General features: G+C 36.3%; 13 pseudogenes; all 13 read left to right on the plus strand.

The window, feature by feature from the left end:
- The first annotated feature begins 211 nt into the window (after positions 1-211).
- On the plus strand, positions 212-330 carry LOC145646773 (5S ribosomal RNA; annotated as a pseudogene).
- A 1,105-nt stretch (positions 331-1,435) lies between these two features.
- LOC145648954 (5S ribosomal RNA) lies at positions 1,436-1,554 on the plus strand (annotated as a pseudogene).
- A 666-nt stretch (positions 1,555-2,220) lies between these two features.
- On the plus strand, positions 2,221-2,339 carry LOC145646774 (5S ribosomal RNA; annotated as a pseudogene).
- Positions 2,340-3,444: 1,105 nt separating this feature from the next.
- Positions 3,445-3,563, plus strand: LOC145646775 (5S ribosomal RNA; annotated as a pseudogene).
- Positions 3,564-5,107: 1,544 nt separating this feature from the next.
- On the plus strand, positions 5,108-5,226 carry LOC145650088 (5S ribosomal RNA; annotated as a pseudogene).
- A 668-nt stretch (positions 5,227-5,894) lies between these two features.
- On the plus strand, positions 5,895-6,013 carry LOC145649516 (5S ribosomal RNA; annotated as a pseudogene).
- A 1,438-nt stretch (positions 6,014-7,451) lies between these two features.
- LOC145646776 (5S ribosomal RNA) lies at positions 7,452-7,570 on the plus strand (annotated as a pseudogene).
- A 666-nt stretch (positions 7,571-8,236) lies between these two features.
- Positions 8,237-8,355, plus strand: LOC145646778 (5S ribosomal RNA; annotated as a pseudogene).
- Positions 8,356-9,145: 790 nt separating this feature from the next.
- Positions 9,146-9,264, plus strand: LOC145648268 (5S ribosomal RNA; annotated as a pseudogene).
- Positions 9,265-9,616: 352 nt separating this feature from the next.
- LOC145650692 (5S ribosomal RNA) lies at positions 9,617-9,735 on the plus strand (annotated as a pseudogene).
- Positions 9,736-10,291: 556 nt separating this feature from the next.
- On the plus strand, positions 10,292-10,410 carry LOC145648149 (5S ribosomal RNA; annotated as a pseudogene).
- Positions 10,411-11,515: 1,105 nt separating this feature from the next.
- Positions 11,516-11,634, plus strand: LOC145647506 (5S ribosomal RNA; annotated as a pseudogene).
- A 1,105-nt stretch (positions 11,635-12,739) lies between these two features.
- Positions 12,740-12,858, plus strand: LOC145646779 (5S ribosomal RNA; annotated as a pseudogene).
- The last annotated feature ends 76 nt before the right edge of the window (positions 12,859-12,934 follow it).

The following is a 12,934-nucleotide window of genomic DNA, read 5'->3' on the forward strand; positions in this document are numbered from 1 at the left end:
TTTATGTTCAATCTATCATGTTCAAATTTGAAGTGCAGTGAATAATTAGTGCCTCAGTATACCAGCTCCGTATTGTAAGCTTTTATTGCATCATTTAATTACATTCAAGATAACATTCTAGAATGTCAAGTGCAGGGATTAATAAAAAAAATTGTCAGATTGGTCTTTGATCATATTTGCTATGATTAGGCAATTTGAGTAAGTGTTTAAGGCTTACGGCCACACCAGCTTGAGAACGCCCAATCTCATCTGACCTTGGAAGCTAAGCAAGTTTGGGCCTGAATAGTACTGAGGTGGGACCCTACCTAGGAATACCAGGTGCTGTAAGCTTTTCTTGCATCACTTTAATTTACTTTCAAGCTGACATGCTCAAATGTGAAGTGCAGTGATTAATAAAAAAAACTATCTGTTAGCACCTGGGAATAGCAGATGCTGTAAGTTTTTTTTGCATCACTTTCATTTACTCTCCAACTCACATGCCTGAATGTGAAGTGCAGTGATTCCTCAAAAATCTATCTCTTAGCACCTTGGACTACGAGATGCTGTAAGATTCTCTTGCATCACTTTAATTTACTTTCAAGATGACATGCTAGGATGTGAAGTGCAGTGATTAATTAAAAAAACTATGTGTTAGCACCTGGGAATAGCAAATGCTGTAAGTTTTTGTTGCATCACTTTACTTTAATCTGCAACTGACAAGCTTGTATGTGAAGTGTACAGATTAAATAGAAATATTTTAGTACCAGGGAATAGCAGGTGCTGTAAGATTGTATTGCATCCCTTTAATTTATGTTCAAGCTATCATGTTCAAATTTGAAGTGCAGTGAATAATTAACTCAAACTATCTGTTAGCACCTGGGAATAGCAGATGCTGTAAGTTTTTTTTGCATCACTTTCATTTACTCTCCAACTCACATGCCTGAATGTGAAGTGCAGTGATTCATCAAAAAACTATATGTTAGCACATTGGACTACGAGATGCTGTAAGCTTCTCTTGCATCACTTTAATTTACTGTCAAGATGACATGCTAGGATGTGAAATGCAGTGATTAATTAAAAAAACTATCTGTTAGCACCTGGGAATAGCAGATGCTGTAAGTTTTTGTTGCATCACTTTACTTTAATCTGCAACTGACAAGCTTGTATGTGAAGTGTACAGATTAAATAGAAATATTTTAGTACCAGGGAATAGCAGGTGCTGTAAGATTGTTTGCATCCCTTTAATTTATGTTCAATCTATCATGTTCAAATTTGAAGTGCAGTGAATAATTAGTGCCTCAGTATACCAGCTCCGTATTGTAAGCTTTTATTGCATCATTTAATTACATTCAAGATAACATTCTAGAATGTCAAGTGCAGGGATTAATAAAAAAAATTGTCAGATTGGTCTTTGATCATATTTGCTATGATTAGGCAATTTGAGTAAGTGTTTAAGGCTTACGGCCACACCAGCTTGAGAACGCCCAATCTCATCTGACCTTGGAAGCTAAGCAAGTTTGGGCCTGAATAGTACTGAGGTGGGACCCTACCTAGGAATACCAGGTGCAGTAAGCTTTTCTTGCATCACTTTAATTTACTTTCAAGCTGACATGCTCAAATGTGAAGTGCAGTGATTAATAAAAAAAACTATCTGTTAGCACCTGGGAATAGCAGATGCTGTAAGTTTTTTTTGCATCACTTTCATTTACTCTCCAACTCACATGCCTGAATGTGAAGTGCAGTGATTCATCAAAAAACTATATGTTAGCACATTGGACTACGAGATGCTGTAAGCTTCTCTTGCATCACTTTAATTTACTGTCAAGATGACATGCTAGGATGTGAAATGCAGTGATTAATTAAAAAAACTATCTGTTAGCACCTGGGAATAGCAGATGCTGTAAGTTTTTGTTGCATCACTTTACTTTAATCTGCAACTGACAAGCTTGTATGTGAAGTGTACAGATTAAATAGAAATATTTTAGTACCAGGGAATAGCAGGTGCTGTAAGATTGTTTGCATCCCTTTAATTTATGTTCAATCTATCATGTTCAAATTTGAAGTGCAGTGAATAATTAGTGCCTCAGTATACCAGCTCCGTATTGTAAGCTTTTATTGCATCATTTAATTACATTCAAGATAACATTCTAGAATGTCAAGTGCAGGGATTAATAAAAAAAATTGTCAGATTGGTCTTTGATCATATTTGCTATGATTAGGCAATTTGAGTAAGTGTTTAAGGCTTACGGCCACACCAGCTTGAGAACGCCCAATCTCATCTGACCTTGGAAGCTAAGCAAGTTTGGGCCTGAATAGTACTGAGGTGGGACCCTACCTAGGAATACCAGGTGCTGTAAGCTTTTCTTGCATCACTTTAATTTACTTTCAAGCTGACATGCTCAAATGTGAAGTGCAGTGATTAATAAAAAAAACTATCTGTTAGCACCTGGGAATAGCAGATGCTGTAAGTTTTTTTTGCATCACTTTCATTTACTCTCCAACTCACATGCCTGAATGTGAAGTGCAGTGATTCCTCAAAAATCTATCTGTTAGCACCTTGGACTACGAGATGCTGTAAGCTTCTCTTGCATCACTTTAATTTACTTTCAAGATGACATGCTAGGATGTGAAGTGCAGTGATTAATTAAAAAAACTATCTGTTAGCACCTGGGAATAGCAAATGCTGTAAGTTTTTGTTGCATCACTTTACTTTAATCTGCAACTGACAAGCTTGTATGTGAAGTGTACAGATTAAATAGAAATATTTTAGTACCAGGGAATAGCAGGTGCTGTAAGATTGTATTGCATCCCTTTAATTTATGTTCAAGCTATCATGTTCAAATTTGAAGTGCAGTGAATAATTAACTCAAACTATCTGTTAGCACCTGGGAATAGCAGATGCTGTAAGTTTTTTTTGCATCACTTTCATTTACTCTCCAACTCACATGCCTGAATGTGAAGTGCAGTGATTCATCAAAAAACTATATGTTAGCACATTGGACTACGAGATGCTGTAAGCTTCTCTTGCATCACTTTAATTTACTGTCAAGATGACATGCTAGGATGTGAAATGCAGTGATTAATTAAAAAAACTATCTGTTAGCACCTGGGAATAGCAGATGCTGTAAGTTTTTGTTGCATCACTTTACTTTAATCTGCAACTGACAAGCTTGTATGTGAAGTGTACAGATTAAATAGAAATATTTTAGTACCAGGGAATAGCAGGTGCTGTAAGATTGTTTGCATCCCTTTAATTTATGTTCAATCTATCATGTTCAAATTTGAAGTGCAGTGAATAATTAGTGCCTCAGTATACCAGCTCCGTATTGTAAGCTTTTATTGCATCATTTAATTACATTCAAGATAACATTCTAGAATGTCAAGTGCAGGGATTAATAAAAAAAATTGTCAGATTGGTCTTTGATCATATTTGCTATGATTAGGCAATTTGAGTAAGTGTTTAAGGCTTACGGCCACACCAGCTTGAGAACGCCCAATCTCATCTGACCTTGGAAGCTAAGCAAGTTTGGGCCTGAATAGTACTGAGGTGGGACCCTACCTAGGAATACCAGGTGCTGTAAGCTTTTCTTGCATCACTTTAATTTACTTTCAAGCTGACATGCTCAAATGTGAAGTGCAGTGATTAATAAAAAAAACTATCTGTTAGCACCTGGGAATAGCAGATGCTGTAAGTTTTTTTTGCATCACTTTCATTTACTCTCCAACTCACATGCCTGAATGTGAAGTGCAGTGATTCCTCAAAAATCTATCTGTTAGCACCTTGGACTACGAGATGCTGTAAGCTTCTCTTGCATCACTTTAATTTACTTTCAAGATGACATGCTAGGATGTGAAGTGCAGTGATTAATTAAAAAAACTATCTGTTAGCACCTGGGAATAGCAAATGCTGTAAGTTTTTGTTGCATCACTTTACTTTAATCTGCAACTGACAAGCTTGTATGTGAAGTGTACAGATTAAATAGAAATATTTTAGTACCAGGGAATAGCAGGTGCTGTAAGATTGTATTGCATCCCTTTAATTTATGTTCAAGCTATCATGTTCAAATTTGAAGTGCAGTGAATAATTAACTCAAACTATCTGTTAGCACCTGGGAATAGCAGATGCTGTAAGTTTTTTTTGCATCACTTTCATTTACTCTCCAACTCACATGCCTGAATGTGAAGTGCAGTGATTCATCAAAAAACTATATGTTAGCACATTGGACTACGAGATGCTGTAAGCTTCTCTTGCATCACTTTAATTTACTGTCAAGATGACATGCTAGGATGTGAAATGCAGTGATTAATTAAAAAAACTATCTGTTAGCACCTGGGAATAGCAGATGCTGTAAGTTTTTGTTGCATCACTTTACTTTAATCTGCAACTGACAAGCTTGTATGTGAAGTGTACAGATTAAATAGAAATATTTTAGTACCAGGGAATAGCAGGTGCTGTAAGATTGTATTGCATCCCTTTAATTTATGTTCAAGCTATCATGTTCAAATTTGAAGTGCAATGAATAATTAACTCAAACTATCTGTTAGCACCTGGGAATAGCAGATGCTGTAAGTTTTTTTTGCATCACTTTCATTTACTCTCCAACTCACATGCCTGAATGTGAAGTGCAGTGATTCATCAAAAAACTATATGTTAGCACATTGGACTACGAGATGCTGTAAGCTTCTCTTGCATCACTTTAATTTACTGTCAAGATGACATGCTAGGATGTGAAATGCAGTGATTAATTAAAAAAACTATCTGTTAGCACCTGGGAATAGCAGATGCTGTAAGTTTTTGTTGCATCACTTTACTTTAATCTGCAACTGACAAGCTTGTATGTGAAGTGTACAGATTAAATAGAAATATTTTAGTACCAGGGAATAGCAGGTGCTGTAAGATTGTTTGCATCCCTTTAATTTATGTTCAAGCTATCATGTTCAAATTTGAAGTGCAGTGAATAATTAGTGCCTCCGTATACCAGCTCCGTATTGTAAGCTTTTATTGCATCATTTAATTACATTCAAGATAACATTCTAGAATGTCAAGTGCAGGGATTAATAAAAAAAATTGTCAGATTGGTCTTTGATCATATTTGCTATGATTAGGCAATTTGAGTAAGTGTTTAAGGCTTACGGCCACACCAGCTTAAGAACGCCCAATCTCATCTGACCTTGGAAGCTAAGCAAGTTTGGGCCTGAATAGTACTGAGGTGGGACCCTACCTAGGAATACCAGGTGCTGTAAGATTGTATTGCATCCCTTTAATTTATGTTCAAGCTATCATGTTCAAATTTGAAGTGCAGTGAATAATTAACTCAAACTATCTGTTAGCACCTGGGAATAGCAGATGCTGTAAGTTTTTTTTGCATCACTTTCATTTACTCTCCAACTCACATGCCTGAATGTGAAGTGCAGTGATTCCTCAAAAATCTATCTGTTAGCACCTTGGACTACGAGATGCTGTAAGCTTCTCTTGCATCACTTTAATTTACTTTCAAGATGACATGCTAGGATGTGAAGTGCAGTGATTAATTAAAAAAAACTATCTGTTAGCACCTGGGAATAGCAGATGCTGTAAGTTTTTGTTGCATCACTTTACTTTAATCTACAACTGACAAGCTTGTATGTGAAGTGTACAGATTAAATAGAAATATTTTAGTACCAGGGAATAGCAGGTGCTGTAAGATTGTTTGCATCCCTTTAATTTATGTTCAATCTATCATGTTCAAATTTGAAGTGCAGTGAATAATTAGTGCCTCAGTATACCAGCTCCGTATTGTAAGCTTTTATTGGATCATTTAATTACATTCAAGATAACATTCTAGAATGTCAAGTGCAGGGATTAATAAAAAAAATTGTCAGATTGGTCTTTGATCATATTTGCTATGATTAGGCAATTTGAGTAAGTGTTTAACGCTTACGGCCACACCAGCTTGAGAACGCCCAATCTCATCTGACCTTGGAAGCTAAGCAAGTTTGGGCGTGAATAGTACTGAGGTGGGACCCTACCTAGGAATACCAGGTGCTGTAAGCTTTTCTTGCATCACTTTAATTTACTTTCAAGCTGACATGCTCAAATGTGAAGTGCAGTGATTAATAAAAAAAACTATCTGTTAGCACCTGGGAATAGCAGATGCTGTAAGTTTTTTTTGCATCACTTTCATTTACTCTCCAACTCACATGCCTGAATGTGAAGTGCAGTGATTCCTCAAAAATCTATCTGTTAGCACCTTGGACTACGAGATGCTGTAAGCTTCTCTTGCATCACTTTAATTTACTTTCAAGATGACATGCTAGGATGTGAAGTGCAGTGATTAATTAAAAAAACTATCTGTTAGCACCTGGGAATAGCAAATGCTGTAAGTTTTTGTTGCATCACTTTACTTTAATCTGCAACTGACAAGCTTGTATGTGAAGTGTACAGATTAAATAGAAATATTTTAGTACCAGGGAATAGCAGGTGCTGTAAGATTGTATTGCATCCCTTTAATTTATGTTCAAGCTATCATGTTCAAATTTGAAGTGCAGTGAATAATTAACTCAAACTATCTGTTAGCACCTGGGAATAGCAGATGCTGTAAGTTTTTTTTGCATCACTTTCATTTACTCTCCAACTCACATGCCTGAATGTGAAGTGCAGTGATTCCTCAAAAATCTATCTGTTAGCACCTTGGACTACGAGATGCTGTAAGCTTCTCTTGCATCACTTTAATTTACTTTCAAGCTGACATGCTCAAATGTGAAGTGCAGTGATTAATAAAAAAAACTATCTGTTAGCACCTGGGAATAGCAGGTGCTGTAAGATTGTATTGCATCCCTTTAATTTATGTTCAAGCTATCATGTTCAAATTTGAAGTGCAGTGAATAATTAACTCAAACTATCTGTTAGCACCTGGGAATAGCAGATGCTGTAAGTTTTTTTTGCATCACTTTCATTTACTCTCCAACTCACATGCCTGAATGTGAAGTGCAGTGATTCCTCAAAAATCTATCTGTTAGTACCTTGGACTACGAGATGCTGTAAGCTTCTCTTGCATCACTTTAATTTACTTTCAAGATGACATGCTAGGATGTGAAGTGCAGTGATTAATTATAAAAACTATCTGTTAGCACCTGGGAATAGCAAATGCTGTAAGTTTTTGTTGCATCACTTTACTTTAATCTGCAACTGACAAGCTTGTATGTGAAGTGTACAGATTAAATAGAAATATTTTAGTACCAGGGAATAGCAGGTGCTGTAAGATTGTTTGCATCCCTTTAATTTATGTTCAAGCTATCATGTTCAAATTTGAAGTGCAGTGAATAATTAGTGCCTCAGTATACCAGCTCCGTATTGTAAGCTTTTATTGCATCATTTAATTACATTCAAGATAACATTCTAGAATGTCAAGTGCAGGGATTAATAAAAAAAATTGTCAGATTGGTCTTTGATCATATTTGCTATGATTAGGCAATTTGAGTAAGTGTTTAAGGCTTACGGCCACACCAGCTTGAGAACGCCCAATCTCATCTGACCTTGGAAGCTAAGCAAGTTTGGGCCTGAATAGTACTGAGGTGGGACCCTACCTAGGAATACCAGGTGCTGTAAGCTTTTCTTGCATCACTTTAATTTACTTTCAAGCTGACATGCTCAAATGTGAAGTGCAGTGATTAATAAAAAAAACTATCTGTTAGCACCTGGGAATAGCAGATGCTGTAAGTTTTTTTTGCATCACTTTCATTTACTCTCCAACTCACATGCCTGAATGTGAAGTGCAGTGATTCCTCAAAAATCTATCTGTTAGCACCTTGGACTACGAGATGCTGTAAGCTTCTCTTGCATCACTTTAATTTACTTTCAAGATGACATGCTAGGATGTGAAGTGCAGTGATTAATTAAAAAAACTATCTGTTAGCACCTGGGAATAGCAGATGCTGTAAGTTTTTGTTGCATCACTTTACTTTAATCTGCAACTGACAAGCTTGTATGTGAAGTGTACAGATTAAATAGAAATATTTTAGTACCAGGGAATAGCAGGTGCTGTAAGATTGTTTGCATCCCTTTAATTTATGTTCAAGCTATCATGTTCAAATTTGAAGTGCAGTGAATAATTAGTGCCTCCGTATACCAGCTCCGTATTGTAAGCTTTTATTGCATCATTTAATTACATTCAAGATAACATTCTAGAATGTCAAGTGCAGGGATTAATAAAAAAAATTGTCAGATTGGTCTTTGATCATATTTGCTATGATTAGGGAATTTGAGTAAGTGTTTAAGGCTTACGGCCACACCAGCTTGAGAACGCCCAATCTCATCTGACCTTGGAAGCTAAGCAAGTTTGGGCCTGAATAGTACTGAGGTGGGACCCTACCTAGGAATACCAGGTGCTGTAAGCTTTCCTTGCATCACTTTAATTTACTTTCAAGCTGACATGCTCAAATGTGAAGTGCAGTGATTAATAAAAAAAACTATCTGTTAGCACCTGGGAATAGCAGATGCTGTAAGTTTTTTTTGCATCACTTTCATTTACTCTCCAACTCACATGCCTGAATGTGAAGTGCAGTGATTCCTCAAAAATCTATCTGTTAGCACCTTGGACTACGAGATGCTGTAAGCTTCTCTTGCATCACTTTAATTTACTTTCAAGATGACATGCTAGGATGTGAAGTGCAGTGATTAATTAAAAAAACTATCTGTTAGCACCTGGGAATAGCAGATGCTGTAAGTTTTTGTTGCATCACTTTACTTTAATCTGCAACTGACAAGCTTGTATGTGAAGTGTACAGATTAAATAGAAATATTTTAGTACCAGGGAATAGCAGGTGCTGTAAGATTGTTTGCATCCCTTTAATTTATTTTCAAGCTATCATGTTCAAATTTGAAGTGCAGTGAATAATTAACTCAAACTATCTGTTAGCACCTGGGAATAGCAGATTTTGTAAGTTTTTTTTGCATCACTTTCATTTACTCTCCAACTCACATGCCTGAATGTGAAGTGCAGTGATTCATCAAAAAACTGTCTGTTAGTGCCTCCGTATACAAGATGTTGTAAGCTTTTATTGCATCATTTAATTTACATTCAAGATAACATTCTAGAACGTCAAGTGCAGGGATTAATAAAAAAAATTGTCAGATTGGTCTTTGATCATATTTGCTATGATTAGGCAATTTGAGTAAGCGTTTAAGGCTTACGGCCACACCAGCTTGAGAACGCCCAATCTCATCTGATCTTGGAAGCTAAGCAAGTTTGAGCCTGGATAGTACTGAGGTGGGACCCTACCTAGGAATACCAGGTGCTGTAAGCTTTTCTTGCATCACTTTAATTTACTTTCAAGCTGACATGCTCAAATGTGAAGTGCAGTGATTAATATAAAAAACTATCTGTTAGCACCTGGGAATAGCAGATGCTGTAAGTTTTTTTTGCATCACTTTCATTTACTCTCCAACTCACATGCCTGAATGTGAAGTGCAGTGATTCATCAAAAAACTGTCTGTTAGTGCCTCCGTATACCAGATGTTGTAAGCTTTTATTGCATCATTTAATTTACATTCAAGATAACATTCTAGAATGTCAAGTACAGGGATTAATAAAAAAAATTGTCAGATTGGTCTTTGATCATATTTGCTATGATTAGGCAATTTGAGTAAGTGTTTGAGGCTTACGGCCACACCAGTTTGAGCACGCCCAATCTCATCTGACCTTGGAAGCTAAGCAAGTTTGGGCCTGGATACTACTGAGGTGGGACCTTACCTAGGAATACCAGGTGCTGTAAGCTTTTCTTGCATCACTTTAATTTACTTTCAAGCTGACATGCTCAAATGTGAAGTGCAGTGATTAATAAAAAAAACTATCTGTTAGCACATTGGACTACGAGATGCTGTAAGCTTCTCTTGCATCACTTTAATTTACTGTCAAGATGACATGCTAGGATGTGAAATGCAGTGATTAATTAAAAAAACTATCTGTTAGCACCTGGGAATAGCAGATGCTGTAAGTTTTTGTTGCATCACTTTACTTTAATCTGCAACTGACAAGCTTGTATGTGAAGTGTACAGATTAAATAGAAATATTTTAGTACCAGGGAATAGCAGGTGCTGTAAGATTGTTTGCATCCCTTTAATTTATGTTCAAGCTATCATGTTCAAATTTGAAGTGCAGTGAATAATTAGTGCCTCCGTATACCAGCTCCGTATTGTAAGCTTTTATTGCATCATTTAATTACATTCAAGATAACATTCTAGAATGTCAATTGCAGGGATTAATAAAAAAAATTGTCAGATTGGTCTTTGATCATATTTGCTATGATTAGGCAATTTGAGTAAGTGTTTAAGTCTTACGGCCACACCAGCTTGAGAACGCCCAATCTCATCTGACCTTGGAAGCTAAGCAAGTTTGGGCCTGAATAGTACTGAGGTGGGACCCTACCTAGGAATACCAGGTGCTGTAAGCTTTTCTTGCATCACTTTAATTTACTTTCAAGCTGACATGCTCAAATGTGAAGTGCAGTGATTAATAAAAAAAACTATCTGTTAGCACCTGGGAATAGCAGATGCTGTAAGTTTTTTTTGCATGACTTTCATTTACTCTCCAACTCACATGCCTGAATGTGAAGTGCAGTGATTCCTCAAAAATCTATCTGTTAGCACCTTGGACTACGAGATGCTGTAAGCTTCTCTTGCATCACTTTAATTTACTTTCAAGATGACATGCTAGGATGTGAAGTGCAGTGATTAATTAAAAAAACTATCTGTTAGCACCTGGGAATAGCAAATGCTGTAAGTTTTTGTTGCATCACTTTACTTTAATCTGCAACTGACAAGCTTGTATGTGAAGTGTACAGATTAAATAGAAATATTTTAGTACCAGGGAATAGCAGGTGCTGTAAGATTGTATTGCATCCCTTTAATTTATGTTCAAGCTATCATGTTCAAATTTGAAGTGCAGTGAATAATTAACTCAAACTATCTGTTAGCACCTGGGAATAGCAGATGCTGTAAGTTTTTTTTGCATCACTTTCATTTACTCTCCAACTCACATGCCTGAATGTGAAGTGTAGTGATTCATCAAAAAACTATATGTTAGCACATTGGACTACGAGATGCTGTAAGCTTCTCTTGCATCACTTTAATTTACTGTCAAGATGACATGCTGGGATGTGAAATGCAGTGATTAATTAAAAAAACTATCTGTTAGCACCTGGGAATAGCAGATGCTGTAAGTTTTTGTTGCATCACTTTACTTTAATCTGCAACTGACAAGCTTGTATGTGAAGTGTACAGATTAAATAGAAATATTTTAGTACCAGGGAATAGCAGGTGCTGTAAGATTGTTTGGATCCCTTTAATTTATGTTCAAGCTATCATGTTCAAATTTGAAGTGCAGTGAATAATTAGTGCCTCCGTATACCAGCTCCGTATTGTAAGCTTTTATTGCATCATTTAATTACATTCAAGATAACATTCTAGAATGTCAATTGCAGGGATTAATAAAAAAAATTGTCAGATTGGTCTTTGATCATATTTGCTATGATTAGGCAATTTGAGTAAGTGTTTAAGGCTTATGGCCACACCAGCTTGAGAACGCCCAATCTCATCTGACCTTGGAAGCTAAGCAAGTTTGGGCCTGAATAGTACTGAGGTGGGACCCTACCTAGGAATACCAGGTGCTGTAAGCTTTTCTTGCATCACTTTAATTTACTTTCAAGCTGACATGCTCAAATGTGAAGTGCAGTGATTAATAAAAAAAACTATCTGTTAGCACCTGGGAATAGCAGATGCTGTAAGTTTTTTTTGCATCACTTTCATTTACTCTCCAACTCACATGCCTGAATGTGAAGTGCAGTGATTCCTCAAAAATCTATCTGTTAGCACCTTGGACTACGAGATGCTGTAAGCTTCTCTTGCATCACTTTAATTTACTTTCAAGATGACATGCTAGGATGTGAAGTGCAGTGATTAATTAAAAAAACTATCTGTTAGCACCTGGGAATAGCAAATGCTGTAAGTTTTTGTTGCATCACTTTACTTTAATCTGCAACTGACAAGCTTGTATGTGAAGTGTACAGATTAAATAGAAATATTTTAGTACCAGGGAATAGCAGGTGCTGTAAGATTGTATTGCATCCCTTTAATTTATGTTCAAGCTATCATGTTCAAATTTGAAGTGCAGTGAATAATTAACTCAAACTATCTGTTAGCACCTGGGAATAGCAGATGCTGTAAGTTTTTTTTGCATCACTTTCATTTACTCTCCAACTCACATGCCTGAATGTGAAGTGCAGTGATTCCTCAAAAATCTATCTGTTAGTACCTTGGACTACGAGATGCTGTAAGCTTCTCTTGCATCACTTTAATTTACTTTCAAGATGACATGCTAGGATGTGAAGTGCAGTGATTAATTATAAAAACTATCTGTTAGCACCTGGGAATAGCAAATGCTGTAAGTTTTTGTTGCATCACTTTACTTTAATCTGCAACTGACAAGCTTGTATGTGAAGTGTACAGATTAAATAGAAATATTTTAGTACCAGGGAATAGCAGGTGCTGTAAGATTGTTTGCATCCCTTTAATTTATGTTCAAGCTATCATGTTCAAATTTGAAGTGCAGTGAATAATTAGTGCCTCAGTATACCAGCTCCGTATTGTAAGCTTTTATTGCATCATTTAATTACATTCAAGATAACATTCTAGAATGTCAAGTGCAGGGATTAATAAAAAAAATTGTCAGATTGGTCTTTGATCATATTTGCTATGATTAGGCAATTTGAGTAAGTGTTTAAGGCTTACGGCCACACCAGCTTGAGAACGCCCAATCTCATCTGACCTTGGAAGCTAAGCAAGTTTGGGCCTGAATAGTACTGAGGTGGGACCCTACCTAGGAATACCAGGTGCTGTAAGCTTTTCTTGCATCACTTTAATTTACTTTCAAGCTGACATGCTCAAATGTGAAGTGCAGTGATTAATAAAAAAAACTAT

Source organism: Electrophorus electricus, chromosome 13 (assembly GCF_041902795.1).
Source record: "Electrophorus electricus isolate QZ-2024a chromosome 13, ASM4190279v1, whole genome shotgun sequence".
In the NCBI taxonomy this organism is placed as follows: Eukaryota; Metazoa; Chordata; class Actinopteri; order Gymnotiformes; family Gymnotidae; genus Electrophorus; species Electrophorus electricus.